The 24694-nt window shown below is 38.8% G+C and overlaps 1 protein-coding gene and 1 long non-coding RNA gene across 2 annotated transcripts in view; one reads left to right on the top strand and one right to left on the bottom strand.

The window, feature by feature from the left end:
• MID1 (midline 1) overlaps positions 1-24694 on the top strand; it is a 631257-nt gene that overhangs the window by 16189 nt on the left and 590374 nt on the right. The window lies entirely within an intron of this gene.
• On the bottom strand, positions 10839-17596 carry LOC143982276 (uncharacterized). The gene is made up of 2 exons (XR_013274425.1): positions 17417-17596; positions 10839-11913 (listed from the first exon to the last, which is right to left on the bottom strand). It is a non-coding gene; the product is annotated as an uncharacterized LOC143982276 (long non-coding RNA).

Below are 24694 nucleotides of genomic sequence, written 5' to 3'. Positions count from 1 at the left end.
TCTATGCCAATTAGCAATGCACACATTTGTGTCAACCAACTTAGGGACGGGTCAATCTAGCTAAGGAATGTCTTCTATCACAGCAATGTTTTCGTTGTTGTCCTCAGTATCAGAAATGGCACATGGTTCTATGGCACAAATTCTTTACAACGCTGCTGGAGTCCAACCCCACAGTCTGCAGTAGTACAACTATATCAGAATTGCAACATTGGTCTGTTGAGGAGCTCCTTTAAAAACATATTGGGGTTGACAAAAACACTTTTTACTTTGTAAGAAAATTTGCCCTAAAGCTTAGTGAATGTGATGAAACTTCACTTTTCAATGTGAGATAAAAAAAAAAAAAGATGACGGAAGTCAGTAGTGTCACCTCGTTCACTAAGCTCTGGGGAAAATTAACAAGCAGGGTGTAATTTCCTTTGCAAAGTAAGCAGCTTATTTATCTTTAGTAAATCAACTCAAGTGTTTCTAACAGAAGATCTCACATTTTCAAATCAATGCGAATGAAATCAAGACACTAATGTCAGGTTAGAATAATGCAATTGGGTAAATGACCACGGTTGTGAATAAAATAAGCCACAGGAAAACAAAAAAAACGTGTGAAATTAGAATATTTTGCCAATGTATTTATCTCTATATTTTCAAACTGAGAATCCTATGCAGAGTCGGGACAAGGGGTGGGCAGCTTCCCCTGGGCATGGTGGAGATTTGGGGGGTTGCGCTAGAAGGGGTGATTTGGGGGGGGGATTTGTACTAGGATGGTGTTTTTTCTGTTAGGAAGGGGGATTTTGGAAGGAAGGGGGCAGACATTGTGTTAGTAGGGATGTTTGTGGAATTTGTGCTAGGAGGGGAAATTTAGGAGGGGGAGAAGCTGATTGGTTTCTTTGCAGAGCTGCACCAGATTTTGCACTCTCCAATTTTAGTAAATCAACTCTTTTGTTCCTAAAGCTCACAAATTCCACCTCATACAGAAACACACAACAGTGTTTATTCAACACTAAATGGGTTGCCTATTGAGAGACAGGGATCTAAATACAAGTACAGTGAGTTTCCAATAAATGCTGATTTACACATTTCCTTAATATCCTGACAGTAACAGACTGAGACAGGTCTCTTTTTTTAATTATAAGGTCTCTTATAATTAAAATTAATTAATTATAAGGTATCATAAGGTCTCTTTTTCTAATTAGTCTTATGTACTGGGGGGGGGGGGGACGTCGATGGCAAAATGCTGATAGTTTTAGTGGCGCTTTACTATCATTTAGCTTTTTGGCGCTTGTTCTAGTGGGGTTCTTTTAACCCCCACTAGCGTTCAAATAAAGGGTTAAATGTGCCCATGTAGTGTCACTGCCGAACTGCTTTGCAGGCACTTCGGCAGCGGTGCCCATTCATTTCAATGGGTAGGAGCTGCGGAGAAGTGGCTCCTCCACTGCCCCAAAGAAGCTGCTTGCAGGACTTTTTTTAACGTCCTGCCAGCGCAGAGCCCCAATGGGAAAGCACTCTGGCTTTAACACTGGGACTGCAGGGGAGGCATTTTTCAGGCGCTTTACAGGCGTATTTTTAGCCCAAAAGAGCCTGAAAAAACGCCTAAGTGTGAAAAAGGTCTAACTCTTCTACTCTACTATATGTACTTCTCCTCCTCTACTCTTCAGGGACCCCACCCAGCTATTAAGTAGAATCCAAGACAGGTGAAAAAGAGGAGACATTTTTCTTGATGTCCTTACATTGTGCCTGGGTCAGATATCCAAATTGTCACTCACATTGAGCCCCTCTGTCACTCTTTGGCAAATCGTCACTGGGACAAGAACAAGTCTTTATTTTTATTTGGTTCCATTGTACAATGAGGCAATTTGTACTATTTATAAAAATGGCACCCCAATGCAGTGAAACAACACAACCTTTTATGAACCTGCATTGCAGCACACCACAATGCATGGCAAAGCACTGCTATGTGTCGTGATGTGCTGCCTCAGCATAAATGGGTTTTATGGCTTAAATTAGTTTCTTAGGTCTGTTGTGATGCATTGACCTACATTTTAACACTCTGCAATCAACCATTCAAGTGTAAATAAGACTTAAGGTAAAACATATACTTTTAAAGGATTGGCTTTTGTTAAAATATAACAGCCCCCTCCTTAACCCCCCCATGTAGTTTGCAGCTTGCGCTGCTTGTCCCTGCACAGTTACTTTCCATAGAAAGATTCAGTGGGTCTTACCTGTACCATTGGATTAGGGCTCAAGTCTATATGGAATTACTGCACAGATGCCAATGCTGGCTGAGATTTCTGCAATAAGACTGTAAACACAATGTAAGGCCACCCTTATTGGAAAGAGGTAAGTAAGCACCTGTGTAGGGGCTGTTTAGCCTAGAATAGTTTAGGGGTCTTCAAGTGATATGATAAAAATACTATAGTTTCTCTAGGTTTATAAATTATAGAAATCTTTATCATTATTTGGGTTTTGGTCAGCTTTGTCTATTTTTGTCACCTCCATAGCACAATAAGGTGCAACAGTTGTTAAAAAATTGTCATGGAATAGAAACAGCTGTAGGATACAACTTGCATTTCATTTTATTACATTTGTTGTTTCAGCTGTTGTGATTAACCGCAGGGTCAGATTAGAATGTATTGTGATTTCATGATGCATGAATTATAAAATATGAAAGAGAACCAGTTAAGCTGGTTCTTATGCAACAATCTTTAGTCTTAAATTGTTATAATTTTCAAGGATTATGTATGAAAGATGAATTATTTGTTTCATCATTTAGTTTTACATATTTATTCTGTTCCACAACATGTGTCAGAGGTTGGAGGTCATCTAAAGTCTGACAGTACTATGTCAACTGCCTGGCTTCAAACACTGGAGATTGATTTACTAAAGGCAAATAGGCCGTTCAATTTGCACGGGATTTTTGCAGTTTTGCACAGAATACCCAATCATGTGCATGGGAAAAAAAAAAATTTTTGCTTGCACGTGGACGGATGATAGAAGTCAGCAGAACTTTACCTTTTTCCTGAAGTTCTGGGGCAATTTCCTTGTAAAGCAAACAGTCTTTTTGCACTTTCAAAGATTTAGTGTACTGTGTGTAGGTTCAGACAGAAACTGATGCAACCTGAGATGTCAAGCAGAATAAGTAAAGTTAAAGTGAAAGTCCATGCAAAAACTAAAATCCCTGCATCTATAGACACCGTGGATCTGACACTAACCTCTCTATCCCTGTAAAGAATAAACAAGTATACATACCTTTTTTGAAGACGATCTGACCCGTTCTGACTGCGTTGTCAGCCCCGGCTTCACTGTAGAGGCGGGTGCAGAAGAGACGAACGACAACAGAATCCCCATAATAACTCTGGGTTATGTCACTTCCCATTCATTTCACAGCCGTTGTCAACCGTGTCCTCTGCAAAGCTTTGGCCTCTGCAGATCAGGTCAGATCAACTTCCAAAAAGGTATGCATACTCATTTAGATCCCTGGTGTCTATAGATGTAGATATTTTAGTTTTTGCTTGACAATGACTTCCAATTTAAATACATGTGAAAATATAAATCTAATAAGAAGCCTGCACAAATACAAAAAATGGAAAGTGCATGTGATAGCAAAACATTTTTAAGTTCTGGATAGAGTAAGAAATGGTTAGAAAAATTTTTATTTATTTTTTAATTAAGTTTTTATTGGTCTCTGTGTCCCTGCTGGGGAGATTCACCTGTTAGCTTGTCCTAATAACCAGACAGAATGTGAGGGGAAATTCAACATCTTACAGTTGTCAGCAGAGGGGTGAAGAAAAATCTTACAAGGGACAAACGTTCTGATGACAACTGTCTAAGATGGAAATTCCCTTCACTGTTCTAATGACGTTTGTCTAGGATGGAATTTCCCTAGTTGCTCTGACGACAATTGTCTAGGATGGAAAGTGAAGGGAAAGCAGTCTGGCATTCTGATAGATCTTCAATTTAGCTGGAATGTGGAGGACCTTCCGACACCTCTTGCAGCCATGTCCTCTCCAACCTGTCTCTGTAAACACAAAAGCTGATAGAGGAAGTTTTCTACACTACTCACATCCCTCACTGGCTTCAGTGCTTACCAGTGAAATCCTGCCTCTTTGAGCAGCTCAGGCATGCTAATGAGCCATCAGAATCACTGCTCAACCCGAGGACTTTTTTCTGGCACTCTCATGTGAGTGGTGGGAGTGTTCTGTACTGTGTGGGTGTGTGGGTTAAAGCTTGGAATTGTGTTTGGGGGTGAGCTCTGTACTGGGGGGGGGGGGTTCAATGAGATTTAGTGGTGGGGAGAGAAGGGTTGTGAGTACATGCACCTACTCTCTGAGAAAAAAAAGCCTGCCAACCACTATATATCATTGCTATCCCAGATTCATTTTTACAAAGCTCCTAGCCATATCTTGTTCACATCTGTGTTTTCTGAACTATAGAAAGCAAACGAAATGGACAATGAAGCACCCTAACTCATACTATTGAACTTGTCCTCATATACAGCCATACATGAGTAGGGAAAACTCAAGTTCATTATATTAAAAAGTTACTCCTGACCAGATCCCCAAATTATTTTGCCACTAGGTGGCTTCGTTAGGGCAAAACATAGTGATACATCCCTTTGCCTGGCTGGACAGAAATACAAATTATTTTGGATATAAACAACTGCCCCATATGTACAATATTTCAACCATGTATTTATGTTTTGAGACAGACTTAATTTTCCGATATCAGCTCATCAGCTCAAGCCTTTATGTAACAATACTGTCCAAAAACAAAACATAGACACTAGTTGAATACATTTCAGTTAGTATACGGTATATGTATTTTTATTTTTTGTATAGCCTGAAGTTGTCGTTAAGCTCTGTATGTTTTTTTTAAATTAATTTCACTGATATGTTTTACAAGTGCATGAGTTTATAAACTGTTTTACCATCTTGGACTAAACGTTTATATACATTTTCTTCACAATATATACAGGATATTTACATAAGCTTCTATAACGTTAGCATTGTTTGTAAGTGGTCTGTCAGCTTTCACAAATCAAATTTATATACATTTCTAGAAATGTCAAGACATTTAACAAGGAAATAGACCACACAAAAGGAAACAAGCTAATGTCTAATACAGGGTGATATAGTAGTGCAATTTAAAAAATATTGAAGTAAAATTAACTAAACTTTTTGAATTTTGAGAATTCTACATTAATTACTTATTCCATGGTAGGTATGACATTGATTAAAATATGCTGTAAGTCGTTAAGTCTGAGCATTTTTCAGCTTTTAAAACGTTCATCTCTGAAGCGCCAAAACGCCCAACAAGCAAAATCTCAATCATTTCAATGGCCACTGTTCACATCTGAGCGTTCTGTTGCCTGAAGCTCAAAAAAGTGCGTGGGCTTCTTTTTGGCAGATTACAAGCGGTTTTAGCCCCACAGACTTCAATAGAAACGCCTAACTTGAGCAAAGACAATGTTTGTAAAACGCTCAAGTAGCAGCTCTCCATCTCTACTTTTCTCTCCCTCCCCTCCCCCTAGTGCTTTCTATTGGCTAAACAAAAACACATGAAGCTGTAAAACGTTTGTAACACACTTCTGAAACGCTTTAAAAAAGCTTGTAAAAGCTGCAAAAAAAAAAGCTTAAAAAATGCACAAAAAACACCAGTAAATCGATACACTCAGGTGTGAATGGAGCCTAAAATCTGATTGGCACAGCTATCCCAGATTTTGCACTCTCCAGTCTCAGTAAGGCTTGGTTCATACACATCCAGTGCGAATCTCCTCTCGGTTTTTACTGCCTCTGCCCCCCATCCCAAAGCACCTTGTCCCTATGTTGATGAGGACAGGGGCCTGTTCCCCACAACCCTGGCCAGTGGTCAGGGGGCTTATTTGCAATAAAGTTACCTACCTGCTTGTCTGCTCTTGTACAGTGAGATGTGTATGCGCAGCTCACTGTAGAAATTGGGCAATGTCCAAGCTGTGCACTCCTGCTCATGCATGGGAGTGATGTCAGATCACCCCGGCCAATGAAAGGGGCTTGCAAATAATACTCAGTTGTCAGCAGCTGGTGGGGAGCTTCAGGACACAGCATCGCTGGAGTCAAGGTGAGTATAGTTCCACCTTAACCGACTTCAATGACAATCACTTTCAGTCTGCTGGCTTTTAGATTGTTGGTCTTTGAACTGAAAAATCTCTGGCCAATGTGAGACTGAGAGTGCATTTTATCAACTCCCCCCTCCCCATTCTATGATTCCTAAAATAGCCAATGAAACCAATAAAGCCTGCAGATATCTGGTAATGAAAGCTGCATGTTATCAGGAAGTGTCATGGCACCTGAATGTTACCACTGATGGGCAGAATACATAATTGTTTTGCTGCAGACACACCATATTTGCTCAGGTGCCACTGTAATTAAATGTGGACATGGGCCGACTGGGTTGGGAGGTATGGGGGTGTGTGGAGGCTTTAAGTAGTGGTTGATTATGGGAATGCTGATTTGGGCATGGGTAGATTTTATTTTTCTGTTTGTAAAATATGGTTGCTAATTAGTTGTTACTGGACTTTCCATTTTTGCCTTACCAATTAGGTTTATTTGTGCAATTTCACATTGGCTTTGCCTAAAAGGGTCAGCATGGTTATTTAGAACAATGCCTGAGTGCAGAGAAAGCAAATGTATACACACCCGTACAATAACAATATTATGCCCTAAAGCTTATTAAACCATTGTGATTGGTGTAAATTATGCTATTATTCATTTTCAAATACCATGCATATAAGCATTATTGACTATACACTATTACACATTAGCCATTTCCGGGAAACAACACGCACCAACATAATAGCCAACAGGACCACATTCTGTTTTGATATGTTTTGCACAAGGCACAATTTTTTTTAATGAGGTGCCTAGTGCATGTGTGTTCCTGTGAGATGGTAAAAATGAACGCTTCAAGTACATAGATGTGAGTATGAATGTAGAATGTAATTTCACCTGGAGCAGTATGTGGAAAGTTTAGCATTAGATAAATACACTGTTGAAACCATTTCATTCGACTAAAACAGTCATATATATACACTATATTACCAAAAGTATTATAATGCCTGCCTTTACAAGCACATGTTCACAGCATGCTGTTTCCTTGTTTGAAAGAAAAAAAAAAACGAAGTGGAAGAACAGTGCATACCTAAAGCACCTCACATTATATGACCAACATTCACCGCACGCCTCATTGATAAAAAAAAAAAAGTTAGGCCTACACCTGTTATACCTAATATCCCTTATTAAAATTGTGCTACCAGCAGCCAAGTCCTCACTGCAGTATACTCTGCAGAATCTTTGTTCCTAGTAAGTTTGGGTTTAGCCTTATTCCTTAGAATCATCCTACTGTAACAACTTTTACACTGCTGTGTCATCAGTGGTCTCCTAAAGAGTTGGTTCACCTTTATTGACATTTCCCCAAGCTTTACAACACCATCAGTACAGTAACATGAAGTGCCTGGTTTTGCAAAAGAATGAATATTTTTTAGATGCATTTTCTGGGGGGGCTCTCTTTAGATAACTCTTTCTCATCCAGAAGAAACAAAATGTGATTGCACACATTTGCTTATAATATTACCTCCCCCACATGCCACTTCACCTGACTTCTCTGACAAGATCAGTGGAAACTATGGCCACCCACCCCTACTGAAGAACACACACCTATTGATGTAACATGTATAGGGGCAGAGCTTTGTTTACAGATGTCACCCTGCGGCCATCTTGCAGCTCACAGGAACTTGTTCATTACCTGTACAGCCCACGCTGCTTGAGTGCTATACTTGTGAGTACCTTGCATTTGTTTTAATGGGGACATTAAAAGTTTTAAACCAAGAGCATTAGATCTTGCTATGTTTGTTCCTTTCTATATCCAACATCTTGGAGAGCGATCCAAGGCTCAGGGAGCCGACAGACTGGCGTGAGAGACACAGAGGAGCAGTATACCAGCAGCACGTCACATAGCACCTTTGATTATCCCCAGTGGGGACCTGCTGATTTTGACCTGCTGGTGAAACAGGGGTCAAAGTATGGGGTGAGTGGCCAGAGGACACTGGTAGTGGCAAGCACTTGCACATTTATGGGATCCTTTTGCACATTGTTGTGGAGCAACATATTTGGATAATTGGAACTTGGAATTGGAATTCTTTCAATAATTTCTTTTCAATAATTTTTTTAAACTAATTTTAATATGTTTATGGACTATTGTATGATCACTGTATCACAATATTTTCAGCCACTGCATTTTGGATATATATATCCTCTTATTTTTGAGTTATAATTTATTTATATGATTATTATTTTTAATAGGATAATTTAGATATGCACTGGTAGCGCAGCACTGGTTTTGGGTTCATAAATGGACAACTATCAGTCCGTCCCCACATGCCAGGGTGCTAGGGCTAACACTGGACCCTGAACTTTTCTTTCAGACCCACATCCAATCCCTGTCCAAATCATGCCGATTCAACCTCCACAACATCTCCAGAAAATGCCCTTTTTTAACCATTGACCACTGTGCTTCTAGTTCACTTCCTGGTTATCTCTTGACTACTGCAACTCCCTCTTCATTGGATTACCTTTACATAGGCTATCCCCCTTTAGTCCATCATGAATGCTGCTGCCAGACATCCACCTTATCAGTGATTCAGTGTCTGGTACCCCACTCTGCCAATTCCTTCTCTGTCTTCCGCTGTGGAAATACTAACAACAACCTACAAAGCCATCCGTAACTCTTCCCCCAGCTACATCACTAACCTGGTTTCAAAAAATATCAACTGAACTGATCTCTCCAGTCCTCCCAAGACCTCCTTCCCTCTAGCTCCCTTGTCACCTCCTCCCAATGCTCGCCTCATGGACTTCTCCAAAGCTTCTTCATCCCTTAGAGCTCCCTACCCCTATCGGTCTGACTATCTCTTAATCTATACATTTTTAGATGATCCCTGAAAACTTTTCTCTTTAAAGAAGCCTATCCTGCTTATAACTAACTTTCAGGAAAATGCTACATGTCCCAACCATTTTTATGGTGGAGCTTATAACAAGTTCTCGATCCTGCAGCAGCTTCCTGATCCCCACACTCCCTGTGATAGCAGGCCAGTGATCTTCTCCCTGTACCTGCAGTCACTATTTGAAAAGAGTGGCCATGTGGGGCTCCACCTACACTAATGCAGTATTCATTCACAGAGATCTGTGAATGAATGAACTGCAAGTACTGGTAGACCTTGCGGCTGTAGGCTTGTAGTTCTCAATAAACTGCCAGGGCGCTGTTTAGAGCTGTAGTAGTTCATTTATTCTTCCTGCCAGTATGAAACTGCTGACCTGAATGATGTACAGGCAAACAGTTTACACCAACAGTCTGTAGGAGTCCTGCATAACAGAGGTGATCTGCTGATTGCGGGTGCAATGCTTTCCAGGCTCCTACAAAAAACTAAAACTAAAAATGCATTTGTATTTTTTTTTTTTAAAGTGAACTTATCCTTTAATCACTTCCGGACCGCCGCACGCCGATGTACGTCCCTACTTTGGGAACAGATATTGTTGTTATGGCAGCAGCTAGCTGCCATAACCCCAGTATCCCTGCGTTTGGCTGGCGGTCCGGTACAAGATAAAAGTGGTCTCCATAGCGGATTCCCTGGGAGTTCACTTTTATTGGTGGCGGGAGAGGGGCCCCCCTCCTGCCACGATCCGGTGCCCTCCGCCACTTACTGGAGCCGTCAGCAATGGTGGAGGTGATCGCGCCTGTCACCTGGGCTGACATGGAGACGAGTGAGGAGAAGATGGCCCCCACCCATCTCCATGACACTGCAGGGCAGAAACAACGTCATAATGTCACTTCCGCCCATAGCTTTTAAAGGAGCATTTTATTTTTAATTTTTTTTTTATTACAACATTTTTTTTTATAATTGCATTTTAGTGTAAATATGAGATCGGAGGTCTTTTTGACTCCAGATCTCAAATTTGAGAGGTCCTGTCATGCTTTTGTTCTATTACAAGGGATGTTTACATGCCTTGTAATAGGAATAAAAGTAACAGATTTTTTTTTAAACAATGTAAAAATAAAAAGTAAAAGGTAAAATAAATAATTTTTTTTTTTAAAACACACCCCGTCCCGCTGAGCTCGCATGCAGAAGCTAATACACACCTGAGTAGCACCCGCATATGAAAATGGTGTTCAAACCATGCATGTGAGGTATTTCCACGATCGGTAGAGCGAGAGCAATAATTCTAGCCCTAGACCTCCTCTGTGGCACAAAACATGCAACTGGTATAATTTTTTAAATGTCGCCTATGGAGATTTTTAAGGGTAAAAGTTTGTCGCCATTCCACGAGCAGGTGCAATTTTGAAGCGTGACATGTTGGGTATCAATTTACTCGGAGTGACATTATCTTTCACAATATAAAAAAATCCTGATAACTTTACTGTTGGCTTATTCTTTAATTCAAAATTTTATCTTTTAAAAAAAAAGGGTGCTTGTAAGACTGCTGCGCAAATATGGTGTGACAGAAAGTATTGCAACGACCGCCATTTTATTCTCTAGGATATTGGAACCCCCAAATATTATACATTTTTTTTCTAAGTAATTTTCTAGCAAAAAAAATGTTTTTAACACCACATCTAAAAAAGAGGCCCGGCCTTTAAGTGGTTAATGAAAGTTCAGAGGCACACAGTGAGGAGAGGAAGGGGATACAATGAAAGAGTAATATAGTTTTTAACCAAATACCAAAGACAGAAATAGATGAGATGGAAAAATGTGAAGCTGGAGTTCGGCTTTACCTTCTCAGCAACAACATACACAAAACATAATCTGACCAGAGCCAAACAACAGTACAACTTTTTTATTACCCCTTATTATTATCACCCTGTTACAAACAAAGGCATTCAAAATACCCATTTACATTGTTTCAGTACTTTTACAATTTGATGTTAGTTCCTGAGCCAGTAATAGATTTTATTGATAACACATGAGAAGTGCAGAAAAAGATAAATAGCCCACATCCTTTTAGAAGAAGATTGTTGATGGTTTCCTCTTTACTTTGAAAAATATGTATTTTAGTGTGCTGAGTGACTGAACTGCAAAAGCAATCAAAGCACTTTGCACTTTTCTCACTTGGAAAGAGATTATGTTTCATAAATTTCCATTTTTCAGGATCCTCTTCATTTTTAACATTACTTTATCCTCGGAGGTACGGACAGCACAGAGTGAAATCGGCATGTGCTGACCTTGAAATCATGGCCTTGAACCCATAAAAAGAGCTGATGTTGGTGTGAAAAGTCTTGGAAATTAAAAAAAAAAGCATTTAATGTGAAATAAGAATGTCATGGCTCACGCTGCATATCTTTATTGTTGTTTTTATTGGAACAGCTCTCTTGATTATGAACAGTAGTTAGAATTGTTTTATAGGACGCATAATTAGCAGGGGCCGTTCAGGTAATTAGCACTTCTTTAAGAAGAAATTGCCAAATGACAGACACTCTTTTTATTTGTACTTTAAATGATGGATCATGCATGTATAATCAGTGTAGTAGAAATTCATACAAAATGTCTACTGCCTTTCCTTTACATGCTGTAAAAGGTAATCCTGTTCATAAAACATAAGTTTGTTCCATTCCAAATGTCCTTCCAGTTGGCGTAATTCCTGCTTTTTTTTTCCATCAGAGGTATGGAGTCAAAAACATTTCAGCACAGACACCATGAACTGATCCACTGTAGATCTTGAAATACAGATACATCAAATCTAAGAAAGCTTTTCCATCTGTTGTGAGGTTTTATGCCAGAAGAAAAATATCTTGTACGTTCACACCAAAAAGACTAAAATGGCTATAAATAATTATGATGTGAAATATGACACATTTCATCAGTATTTTATATTAAGTATCCATATTCGGTGTTCTTCCCTGGAAGACAAAGACCAGAAGATGACAAAAGCATACAGTATATAAATATGCAAGAATGGTTCAGAAATGAATGTAGAGTCTTAGCTATCACATTCTGTTCTGATCTGTTTGAACACCATAAAGGAAGCTGTCACAAAGAAAAATAATTACTCAAGTAGTCTCTGATGAGTTTCCATTGTCTGATTCCCAACATTGATTCCAGAGCTTGAGCTTATCTGGCTTTGCATCAAATCACCGCTGTGCAAAATAGTATGTGGCAGAGGAGGCAAAGACAATCAGCTTTTATCTAAACATTAACAAATATCTTAAATCCCAATTCTCATTTCCACTAAAGGCCCCCGCTATAATTTTTTAAATATTTTTTCCTGAGACACCTTTTTTTTCTGATGCCTTTGGTCCAATCGCATGACATGCAGAGTCCCCTGTCTGTCCCTGGTGGTGAATGCGGGTTCTGAATACTAAAGAGAAAGATGGCCACGTAATGCTGCGGTGATGCTATCTTTAGCATTCTCCCGTAAACTTAGGAGAACTTGATGACACACCTTCAGGGTACGTGTTCTTGAGGACCTGTGCTCACAGCAAGTGGTTTCAATGATACTGGGTGTCATTCAACCCAGAGGATTGTCCCTAGACAATGGACACTGAAGACAGGCCCTAGACACTGAAGGAGGACTCAGAAGGCAGGGTTGGAACATGGAGATTATTGCTTGACAATTTTTGTTATCCTAGGGATTGTGTGGAATAAAAAAAAAGTTTGAATGGATTTTGATTGTGGATTTACTTTAAAGTATAGCTTCATGTATGCTAAACAACTGTTTGTTGTCAATGCATTTCTCTGAAATGGTTGTTTGTAAGTTGGAAACTGATATCTAATTTCTTCTGTACACAGTTAGTGATTTTGAGCCGAGACTGTGACAGTGGTGATCATGCTCACTGAATTTATCCAGCATTTAACGAATATTAAATATTTAACAACTATTTGTTGAATCTTCCAAAAATGTTATTATTATTATTATTTTAGCGATATGATTGTCCCCAAAATAAGCGGTTCTTGTCATTGGTGTGCGCAGCCTATTGCATTAGGGTGTGCATCTCAGAGCACAAACACACATGTGTGTATATCCGCAGAGCAGTGGATAGTGTCAGTAGAGTAGAGACTGGTGTCAGTAGGGCAGTGGACGGTGTCAGTAGTTTTTTATATGTATTATTTTTGTATTATTTTTTGCAATATTATTTTTTGGTTATTTGTTTACAATTGCTTTAGGAGCTCCATTGGGTGGCTTTGATGAAATATCAAGGGTCTAAACAGACCACTGATGTCTCACTGTTGAGACAGAGAAAGGGACTGAGGACAGAGCTCCCTTAGCCACTTTATCTGCAGCCTCAGCTGCACTAGACAGTGAACAAATGGTAAGTGCTCTGTGCTGAGCAGCATAGTTTACTATGCTTTCGTTAACAATGAACAGAGGTGCAATCTGTACAAATCACTGACTGTGTTCATTCAGAAAAGGAACAGGCCTGTAAAATAAAGCTGGCAGCACTGCAGGGGTGAGACAGGGGGCACCAGGAAGCAGGGGGAATTGGTATTGCATTTGGTATGCGCACGATTTGGTTCTTGTCAATGGTTCAGTATCTTAGCTACTGCATAGAACTGCGAAACCGGTAATGTTCAGGATGCTCAGAAATTGCCTCCTTTTTTTTACAGTGTTGCTTGCAATGTTAGACTTCTGGAGTGTCTGGTGCAGACACTCATTTTTGCTTAGGGTCAGGTTCTGGCCTAAATCTTTCCTCTATGAAATCTTTCCCCTATGGAACACCAAAACAGATCAAAGTACAGCTTAAGAACCGCTGTTACTGTTGGGTGTCACAGTGGGTGCTGATACTGCGACAACTATATATAGACAGCTATGTATCGTCTCTCACATGGTTCAAATACATACAGTTTATGACCTCTTACTTGACAAAATTGCAATTCTGTACAGCTTGTTTTCTAATTCACATTTGAGGACTGGTATTCTGCAATATAATGTACATTTGTTTCCTCGAATTTAGATACGCTTTAGGTCTTTTTCATTAAAACACACGTGGATTAAATAGGAATAATCTGCTTGCACTTTAAATCTATTTTATCGAGCATCAAGACTTGGTTTATGAAAATGTGAAAGTGTATGACATTAAAGATATTCAAGCAACCGTCTCATAAAAAGTGTCATAAGAGAAGACCAGATAAATGTTTTATTGCAGAGATTTATTTTACTACTTCAGCCTCCCCATCTTCAGAATGCTAACTTCTGCTAACTGTATAGGTTTTGGTTAATGATTGATTTGCTTTGGCATTTCCAAAATGCTAAAAGTACAGTTGTTGGCATTTGATTGCCAGAAATGGGTACTGGACTGATAGAAAACAAAGGCAAAGGGGGATTCTGGCAATCTGGCTTTACATACACTATATACACACCACAGCCAATTTGAAGAATATAAAGGTATTCACAATTGTCACACAATCCCTAATGATCTTGTCACATTCAGCATGAAAGGAAACATCTGTAATTGATTAGTATACAGTGATATTACTTTGATCAGAGTGGAAGGAAAATATGGGATCTGACCATTCTGGTCGCAAAGGTCATATAACCTCATTTATGGCAAGCAATTTGAAAAAAAATTATACTGGAATAATATAGATACAGATTCAATTGTTTCAATTTGCCTTAAAAAAAAACCGTAAAAAAACCTGGTAGGTACTTCTTTACTCATTAATGTAGGTACCCTGTATTAAGCTGGAGTGTCCCAAATTATTCTGTGTCTGATTTAGCAGCTGGGCTGCAGTCAGTCTTAGACTGGGTTCACATATACGTGAATTGGATGGGGGTTTCACATGACACACTCGTTGCATGACAGACGAGTGTGACCGGTTCTCAATGGAGACTGTTCACACAGGTCTACAGCAGCAGTGGTCCACATTCAAAAAGGGTCCTGTGCGTGTTTTGGGTTTGATTTGAATTCAGGCAAAAATTCAGACCTGAATTACACCTGAAACGGTGGGCAGACACACACCAGACTCTAGACATGAACCCGCAGCTGCATGTATGTGAACCCGGCCTAAGCTTTGACCACTTTTTTGTGTTCTGGGATCCGTGTATTGATTGCTTCTGACTGTTACTGTTGAGGAGGCTCCAGTAGTAACAATGAAAAGTAACAATACCTGGGTTATGAATAGTTATTCTCTGCAGACAATCTCTCAAGTGTTTGTTCAGATATGTGGGCTGAGGCAAGGTCATAAATGTTTGAAGCAACCTTGCGGAACGTATTATCTCCTCTTGCCCTGCTCCATCTGAAGCCAATGTGAAAGCTCTATGGATTACAGCTGCATTGGTGGGAGACCTTTCTAGGGTAAACTGTGCATTAGATGTCTGCTGGACTGTCAAGAATGATTCACTGCTTACAAAAATAAGGAACATCTGGCTGCTCTGAAAGGGTCAATGGCCTAAAAGAGAAAGAGAGAGATCCTTTCCAGCTTAAGAAAGTGACTGTGACTGCTCTTGTGGAGTCATATACCCTATTTGTGGCTGCTTGTAAATGGCCATATTATCAAGAAACAAGAGCAGACAAACACAAGCTACACTATATTGAGATTCACCTTTCTATATGTGTAGGCCAAATATGCTGCCATCTTTTTTGGGTATCTTGTACCCCTAACCCCCTTTCCTAATTTAATATACAATAAAAAATACCAAAAAATTGAAGTGACTGGCACCCAACTGTGTTACCTCACCACACTCCAAAGTTTCTGCCCTAAGTGTTGAGTGGATACCCCCAGGAATGTAAGTACTAGGCCTGTCAAAGATGTCACTCTGCTATACCATTTTGGGTGTCATTCCACACCATCCAGAAAGGACCTTTGCTACATTTGTTTTTGCTGAACGTACAAATTTCCTCTCACTTCCTGTGTAGCATCCTCTTAGCATAGGATGCTAAGTAGATTTCGTTTTTGGCTGCTTCTTCAAACAAGGGATCAGCCATTGTTTTTTTCTAGCCTGATCAGGATCTCACAGGGTGGGTGTTTGATTGCTTCCTCTTGCCTCTGGAAAAAATTTCCAGAGATTAGGCTCTGAGATTCAAATCAATCAGCCTTAATATTTAGCGGGTTCCAGCCAATCATTGGAGAGGAGTGTCCAGTAGGGGGCTCAAATGGAGATAGTCACTGAAGAGCAGGGTTTCTTGTCCCCAGGAGAGTTCCAGAGGTGCAGGGTTGCTGCTGTCAATCAGCCCATGGACCATACAGCTGCTCTAAGAGGCTCCAGAAATCACAGGATCAGATGAACTTTGCTTAGAACAGACTGAAGGAGCACCACCCGGGATCTGGTCCTGAGAGGTGCCATCTCACTCTTGGTTGTGTCTGTAGGAAGCTGGAAGTCAGCAGCTGTCCTGGGACATGTGAGCAATGACCCTAAATTTATCCTTGAGACTGTGTGTTGGAAAACTGCATTGGCTATCAGTCAGTGCTCCTTGTGTAAGGTAACTAGACTCAAAAATATTTCCCCCATGGCCTTCAGCTGTGATGTCCTAGACTGTTCAGTATTCACAAATACTTATGTTTTTCAGCTGGGAGGACTTACTGTCAAATTCTCCACAACTGCTGTGGAGAAGACTATATATGTCAAAGAGTCTTGCTTCATGGTCCTCAGCAGTGAGATCTTAGCCTGAGAAAGTCACCTCATGGTCTTCAGCTGTGGGTAATTCAGACTCAGCGAAAAGACTGTCCTACAACTGTCATGTGCTAAACATTTTGGAGTATTTCATGCCCCTAATCCCTTTCCTGTTACAAGTTCCCTCAAACAATAAATATCAAAAAGACAGCCTCTAGACTGCTTATTGAAACTGATGAGAAAGGACAGTTGTTTGGGTCATTGGTGGCATCTGCACTGTTTGGGAAATAACCAGTAAAAATCAGCAGCTCCTACAGGGGTAGCGCTACCCTTGACTTGACTATGAGACAAGAAGTGAAGGGAAACTTCCACGGAAGAGGCAAGGTGAATTAAACAAAAAGTGTTAAGACATACGTTATTTAAAATTTGTTTTACCTGGAGCAGTTACTGAGAGCAGCCAATCAGTTTTAAATTTTCAACTTCTACCATTTTCATTGTGTGGAAAAAATAGATGGTAGGTGCTGATTGGTTGTTATGGGCAAGGGCAACAGCTGAAACAGAACTTGTCCCAGGCACTTTTTTTTCATTTACACTTGCAAAGTGATTACATGTGATCAGCTATGAACAGCTGTGGGAGCTGCTAGCCTCCTATTGCTTTTAACTGAGCTTCCTCTATGCAGCTAATCCCTGCTGGGTCTCCTGTAACTTAAAGCAAAAGGCCCTTTAAATCAGACAAGCATATAGGAATAAAACCTTTTTTTCAACATTATAAGAGGCAAAAAGTGATGGCTGAATGCAGGTATACATTATTCAAGGAATACATTACTACATAAATCTCTTTGCTAATAGCTTACCTATGGCAGCCATTCAGCAGGGAGTTTGATTACCTCTGATATGCAGGTAGGCACTAGAAGGATAATTTACCAATCTGTATATACAACACAAGTAAAAAATACATTTACATAAGTAAAAAATCTTAAAGTCACAAAAAGAATTACTTTCAGGTAAATGTTACAATAATTACTCAAAAATATGAACTCACTGAAAATATTCTATAATTATCTTTAAATAAACACTTTAGAATCCAGATAGTTGAATACATACACAATAAAACTGCTCTTCATCAATGCCATGCACAGTTAATTTTAGATTCACATATTATCCAATAGAGGAGAAGGAATAGCTTACCCCTTAAATGCGGCTGAAGTTTGGCTAAACTGAGAAAGTTCCATTTAAACACGTTTTTATCCTTTAGCCAGTTATGCATTGAAGTAAATATTTACTCTCCTTCTGTATTCCTTTATTTTCTAAAGGTATTGAATATGTGCACAATCACAGTGATGACAAGGATTTCAAACAACAAAGAGCATGAAACTCCATCCACAGCCTGGTTTGGCTTTTTTAGATAAACCGTGAATATATTACCAGCTGTGAAATATGTTCCTGGTCTTTCTTATGCTCTGCAGATTATTTGGACATATACAGACCTATATTAATACATTGGGCAACTGTCCCATTGATAAACTAAATTTTATGAATATTTAGTCATTTGTTCTGTAAATCAGCAGAGAGACGGGTTCAGATTTGCATCAAGAGATTCATATATCCAGCCACATCTTTGGAAAGTCTTTGAAAATGATGATAATAACAAAATAAGGATCTTGCTCGTTTGGTTGTTAACTCCTGTAATACTGTGTAATGTTGGTTGCAAATATTGGATACATTCTTTGCAAATGTTGGATATATTTGGGCTGTTAAACACTACGGTGCAGAACAGAACATAATTTAAAGGTTTACGCTTTGTATATCTACAGAAAGAAAAATTCCAGATTTGTTAATAATATTAATACAGTATAACATATATAATTGTTACAATAAAGTGTTACTAAACCCAGAACCCTGCATTCACTATATCTGATCTCCCACAGTACACATAACATGTAAATGCAATTATTTTAGTAAATATAAACTGCTAAATACCTTTTCTCATCAGCAGTACATAGCAGTCTTGGGACATCTATCAATGTATGGCCGAGCACTGGTTAAAGCTTGTAAGAGAATTTTGCATGACCCCTGACCCCCTGTCTGGACAGTCCTGATTGACCCTGTACTGATCACATGCACCCTCCAAAAACCAACTCTCTAGCAATACACACCAAATTGAGCATGTGCAGAGTACCCCCTAGGGCTCTGTACTATCAGGAGATGGATTGGGGACTGTGTAAGTAGGGGACGATCAGAGAAGCCCGGATCAAACAGCCTTTTTACACATGCAGAGGATTAGGTTTCACAGTGAGTATAGAAAAGCATGATTTACTGCATATACAGACTGTTTTTACAGTTGTGGGTTTAAAAACACTTTAAGTGTAAGGGTTATTTATAATTGTTCCTACTAACACGCTGGGTTATGAGACATTCTTGGACTTACTCCCTATTGGACCCCTCTTTAATATGGGATTCCAATTCAACTACTAACCAAATACAAACATTAGTCACTGTGTATATAAAGATAAGGTGATATGGAGCACCCAAGAAGTAAATATTCTTTACTTGTTTCCCAAAACGAATACAAATAGTTTTCTTCAGCACAACAATGGCAAACAGTTCATAGTCTTGGTATAATAACTACCACACAAAATGCACACCACTGGTACCTTCGTCCCACACTTGGGTTAAGAGCTTCTGTCTGTTTTGGTGTGCAAGACAAAGTCACAGGAGCTAAGCAAACAAAGTCTCCATCGCCAGACAGCCCATACTATCTCACAACTGTGGACTATTCCACTTAAATACCCGCTGACTCCTTCCTGCTGCTTTTCAAGACTCCCTTGCAGGTGGGTTAAACTTTGCAGGACAAAAGTTAGTGTAATAAGGTTTTGGAGGCTCTTTCCAACCAACCAAGTTTCTCTGAGCCTCTAAATTCTGGATCTCAAATGAGGACTTACCAATCCAAAGAGTACTGTAAATCATTCCTCTCCTTCCCTCTCTGAGTGGACTTTCTTGGGCGAGCTGTATGGGTGAGAACCTCCAAGTACTAATAAAACTCTTCCTTAAAGGGACCACAACTTAAATATTGGGGAAATATATCTCCTGTCCAGGACCCATCCCTGACATTGAGATAGATGGATAGATAGATACTTTCCTTTCCGGTGACCGGCTCTCTTTCCAGCAGCTGCATGTATGCCACACTTATGGGTGTGTATAATACCTGCGCACCATTGCATGCTGTAGAATGTTGTACATCACTAGCAGCTGTTTGACCTATTTAAAGTGTAGAATACCTGCAGTGGCTGGGGAGCCACTAAGCAGTGGCTTGTGAACGCATGGGACACCAGAAAGGTATTTTTCCTCTTATTTTATTGGCTGTGCAAGTGACCCTCTGGTGACATGGTAACTTTAATAGAGTTTTTTTTTTACAGTTTACAAAATGAAAACAATATGAAACTGTGGTCAGCCAATGAACACTTCTAATCTAAATGGGGTCAAGATGAAATATTGGAAAAATTGACAATATATCGGGTCCTTTGCCATTAAATTTATTTTTATTTTTTTTAATTTTGTTTCAACTTTATGCTAGCAATTTTTATAGACAATATTTTCCATCATCCTCATCCCTACTTATGGATGTGACCTACTGCCTGTCCCAAAGGTCTACATGAATTTAATGTAGCCTGATGCATGGAATACAGCAAAGATGGCAATTTTCTGAGGGTTATTATACTTTTACACTTGAGAAGTCTTGTTCCCTAGTTCTAAATGCTTCAATACTGTTATTTAGTTCTAGATCATCTAGCCAGTACTGGGTGACACTGCTAGCATATATCAAAGACTATATCTGGATTTTTATTGGGGATTTATTTTGAAGTGTTATTTTCCTTCATCAATATGTACTTAGGGTTACCTAGGTCTCTGCACTGGGAAATTCATCTACTTAGAATTTGCCCATCTAAAGCAATGCCAAGAATGCCATAAAACACAAAAATAGATCATATGAATATACTAAAGAAAGAAAGAAATAAACTTACATTGAATGATGGTCTATGCCAACATTTACAGAATACAAGAAGGTAAGGATCTGCTCTTAAGTTTGCTAAATAAAATGAAGGGTAATTTAGGCCTTCCTACACAGAAGGTAGAACAAAGTCAGTCTTTGGGAAACAATACAACCTATTTTTACATGTAAATGTTAACATTGTGTAGAATTGTGCTCGTGACTGAGTCAGGCAACACACCAGGTCCTACATCATCTTTCTTCTGCACTGGCAGTGGCATGGATGCTTCTTGTTGACTGTTTTTTGGCATTGTCCAAATGAAGTGGGGCTCAATATTTACAGGGTCCTGAAGATTTCAGGCTGTCCCTCTCTGTCTGAGTACTGATGTATAGTGGATGACAAAGTCTGATATTAGGATAGATTAAAGCACTTACTGTATGCTGGTCCTCAACACCATTAAGTATTTTTTTTTGGGCAACAGAATTGCTTGCTTTTTATATACAGTAGTTGAAATTACATACAGTAACAATAGTTAGCGTTTCTCTATCCTGCCTTCTCAGTAAATAAAATTGCCAGCTAAATATATTTTTCTGCCAGTTATATTTTTTTCTAGCCTGCGTGCCATTCTTGTACTTTATTTAAATGTCATGTATATAGTCTGTTTAGTCGTTTGGAAATAAATGATAACTGATAGATGCCATTTTCCAAAGTGTATTTCTTTCATGTAGTCTTATACAGCATTTTATGGCTGCCAACTGTGAAGACTTCAGCACTTGTACATCAGTACTTAAGCCAAAGCCTACAAAGAGTCATTTTGCAAAGTGTTACAAGCCCCTCTTACATCAAAGGATTTGATCAGCAGATGTGCAGGACAGGAATCCAACACATGTGTCCCTGGTGCCCAAATATGTATCTTGAATTACCATATTTAGAACTGATTCTTCTCTTTAAATCACATAAGAGTTTGACAGCTGACTGCTTTGACAGCTGATATGAGTTCAATAGCTCCCTGGTCTCCTCTCCTTTGGTCCCTGATGATAATGATTACTGTCCTCATCACCAGGTTCTCCTTGTCAACACTTGAAAAGTCAAAAACGCACATGGACAAATGAAGAATCAAGGGTCTTTCTGGGTGACACATGGATGAAAATATCTTGTCAGATATATGTTTTAGAAACCAATGCTACCAAAAGGTTTCTATGTTCGCCTCAAAGTTTTTATTGTTATCCTTATAGTTTGCAAGTGAAAAAATAAAATTTTAGGATGGTGAAATTACTGTCCATTAAAATATACATTTCAATAATCAGCTTTCTAGAAATTGAGGTAAAGATGTTAAGGTAAATTGAATTTTAGTGTTTTTACATTTATACCCTTTCAAGTGATGATTCATTTTATTTGTTTAGTAGTGACAATGCCTTAAAAAAAAGTATTCATACCCCTGGCAGTTTTCCACATTTTGTCATGCTACAACCAAAAACATAAATGTATTTTATTGGGATTTTATGTGATAGACCAACACAAAGTAGCACATAATAGTGAAGTGGAAAGAAAATGATAAATGGTTTTTAAAATGTTCTAAAAATAAATATCTAAAAAGTGTGGAGTGCTTCAACCCACTTTATTCTGATACTCTGATAAAGTTGGGGGGACTGGGATGTTGTGTTCCTCTGACTTGTTTTTTTTTGTGTTTGCAGTCTGAGCTTATAACTATTGAGTTCTACAAACAACAGGCAATTTTTAATGATTACTGTACATAAAATGGACCTTACAGATGGCTAGGAATAACTAAATATAAAATATTCACATGTAATATTTGTTATTTCCCTTACTGAAAATTAAAAACTTATTTCCTCAAAAAAGTAGTCCTACATTTAATTAAAAAAAAAAGGAAAACTATGTAAAAATAATGTACACTCCCTTAATAAATGTATTTCAGCTATTTGATATGTTGTAATATATCACATTTTCTAAACTTCCTCAAACTAAAGGTTTAATGCAGAAGCTTAAAAAGATAAACAAATATAAATATGTATGCTGTTTTTGCTGGATGTCATGTGCATTCTAACACCAACCACCTTTTCAGAATAAAATATAATGAAATGCAGAGTCCCTTGATAAGAGACCTCCACATATCATTTACTTTCCTCTTCTGCCAAACCGAAAACATACAAAAAGAACATCAGTGACAATACTGCTTGGCTTAAATATAGGTGATAATGGTGTATCTGGGTCAGTGGTAAGGAACCACCCCTAACCTTGTAAGGGTTAATTGGTAGAGTGTAGTCATGTATACATTTCGCACTCTTGAATGTGTAGTTGTTTTGCATACTTTTTTTTATATATTGGTGCTCCTGTCTTTTTATTCCCTTTATTCCGCATGTACAAAATGGCACTTTCTGTTGAAATTTATGTTGCTTAACAGGCAAACGTGACTGGCCCATGTGATCAATAGGAGCCTCAGGTGACCTAAAAAGTTAACGTGAGAATGCAACCCACTAGTGTTGAGTGTAGAATGCAATTTGTTTAATTGCCCAGCCTAATTCATCTTGACTGTGCAGTTGAGTGAAGATAATGAGAAATAATAATGAATCCAGTGGGCACGGGCAGATTGGTAAACTTGTGTGATCCTCATTCACTTGAAAAGTTTGGCTAGTGAAGCTCACTAGTGAAACAAGAATTTGTGCACAGAAAAGAGGAGAGATAGCTCTGTCCAACTATCTTGTTTAAAAAGAAAGACCTTTCTAAGTAGGTTGCACAGTTTGTCTTCTGTCCACATGAAAGGTCAAGTAATGTAAAAATGCTTGGTCAATGCTTCAGTAATTCAACGACTCATCATCTGAAACATTCATTGTTCATCATGAGTGACAATGATTGTGGTTATTGTGAAGAGAGGTCCTAGTTGGCAAGATCTCATGAGGCTTGAACTGAAAAAGTACCTAAAGGTATCAGAGAATCTGGATCAAAGAGCCATGTTTTGGTTAACAATGCTGTTTGACCTCTGACAGGCAAAATGCAAGTTCCTGTTAAAATAAATATAGATTGCAGTCCTTGCTAACTGTTACTTTAGGAAAGAAAAGCACTACAACTCTGATAAGGGAAATGTTAGGAGTGCCACTTATTTCTAAAAGTCACATATAGAAAATATCAGCTGAAATATGAAAATGTTCTTGCTATTTAAAGTCTTCACAATAAAGACATTTGATTTCAAAAAGAAGTATTGCCACTGTATCGAATCTTGCTCCCAGCCTACAAGTTCACCTTTCTAGTAGTTCACCATTGAACATCCTGTCATACACAGGACATTAACCACTCGCTGACTGGCTCACGCCGATATACGTCAGCAGAATGGCACTCCAGTGCAAACTGACTTAACTGTACGTCAGTCCGCAAAAGCAGGAAAGCGTGCCACAGGAGTGTGCCCATGGGTCCCACAGGCTCGATGTCCACCGGCAGCCCATGATCATGGCGAGGAGAGACAGAGCGGGGAACTGCCTATGTAAACAAGGCATTTCCCTGTTTTGCCTAGTGACATGACAGGGATCTTCTGTTCCCTGTCATCGGGAACATCGATCTCTGTCATGTCAGTGGTAGCCCATTCCCCCTACAGTTAGAACATGCATAGATAACACACTTAACCCCTTGATCGCCCCCTAGTGTTTAACCCTTTCCCTGCCAGTGACATTTATACAGTAATCGTGGCTAGTTTAAGCTCTGATCACTGTATAAATGCCAATGGTCCCAAAATAGTGTCAAAAGTGTCTGATCTGTCCGCCACAATGTTGCAGTCCCGATAAAAATCGCAGATCACCGCCATTATTAATAAAAAAATTAAAAAATAATACTAAAAATGCCATAAATCTATCCCCTATTTTGTAGATGCTATAACTTTTGTGCAAACCAATCAATATACACATATTGTGTTTTTATTTTACCAAAAATATGTAAAGGAATACATATCAGTCTAAACTGAGGAAGACATTTTTTATATATATATATATATATATATATATATATATATATATATATATATATATATATATATATATATATATGTGTATATATATATGTATATATATATATAATATTTTTGGGGGGGGGGATATTTATTATAGCAGAAAGTAATAGAAAGTGTTTTTTTTTTCA

This window comes from Lithobates pipiens, unplaced genomic scaffold, assembly GCF_037356315.1.
Source record: "Lithobates pipiens isolate NorthernLeopardFrog02 unplaced genomic scaffold, aLitPip1_a1.2 Scaffold_16, whole genome shotgun sequence".
NCBI lineage: Eukaryota > Metazoa > Chordata > Amphibia > Anura > Ranidae > Lithobates > Lithobates pipiens.
Note: the sequence above shows the minus strand (reverse complement) of the source record. Positions and strands in the feature narration are given on the sequence as shown.